A 1,084-nucleotide genomic window follows, 5' to 3' on the forward strand; every position below is an offset into this window, starting at 1 on the left:
AAAGAGAGAGAGGGAGAGAGAGAGAGAGAGAGAGAGAGAGAGAGAGAGAGAGAAACTGAGAGGGAGGAAGGGGAGACTTGGGGAGAAGGGAGAGACAGAAGCTGCCTCTTGGAGAGACAGACACGGAAAGGGAAGAGGCTCAGGCTGGAAGCTGAAGATCAGCTTGTCTTGGCTTGCAGACGGGGCCAGTGTGTTGTCTCTTAAAGGACAGAGCAGACCTTTACAGGCACTGTGTACCAAACAGAGGCAAGGAAATGACCCGAAGAGCTTTTGGTACTGTTCTTTCGTTGTTGTTCTTTTGTTTTGTTTTGTTATTTCGAGACAGGGTTTCTCTATATAACAGCTCTGGCTGTCCTGGAACTTGCTTTGTAGACCAGGCTGGCATTGTACTCACAGAAGTCCACCTGCCTCTGGTTCCCAAGTTCTGGTTCTAAAGTCGTCTAGCTGGGGGTGGGGGGACATTTGCAAACCAATTACTACAAATCTTATCTACTCACTCATCTCCTGTTTTGTTCATTTTGCTCTTGTTTGAAACAGGATCTTGCTGCGTAGCCCAGGCCTCATAATCTATCTGTACCAACCTCCGGAGTGCTAAGATTACAGGCCTTGCTAAAAATGATATTTAGAGATTGAGAAAAGCACAATGAGAGCAAGAGAGTGCTGAGCCAGACTGCCGCAGGAGAGACCTATCAAATAGGACAGAGTGACTACAGAGGAGCCTTCTGATGAGGAATTTGCTATTGTTATACTCTTATTTACTGTTATTATTATTTTTTTTAGGTTTTTTAGAGGCAGAGTTTCTTTGTGTAGCCCTGGTTGTCCTGGAACTCACTCTGTAGTCCAGGCTGGCCTCAAACGCAGAGATCCACCTGCCTTTGACCCTCAAGGACTGGGATTAAATGTGCCATCACATCCGGCTTATTTTACTGTTTTCTGTGGCTATCAATAAAATTGTGATTTGGAATACTTGAGATACAATGCTGAAAATGGTTCTGTAAGACCCTAAAAGCAAAAATAATAAATTAAACCAGTCATTTACCACTTGCTTACACACACACACACACACACACACACACACACACAC

Source organism: Alexandromys fortis, unplaced genomic scaffold (assembly GCF_014885135.2).
Source record: "Alexandromys fortis isolate MF-2015 unplaced genomic scaffold, M_Fortis_MF-2015_v1.1 scaffold_31, whole genome shotgun sequence".
NCBI lineage: Eukaryota > Metazoa > Chordata > Mammalia > Rodentia > Cricetidae > Alexandromys > Alexandromys fortis.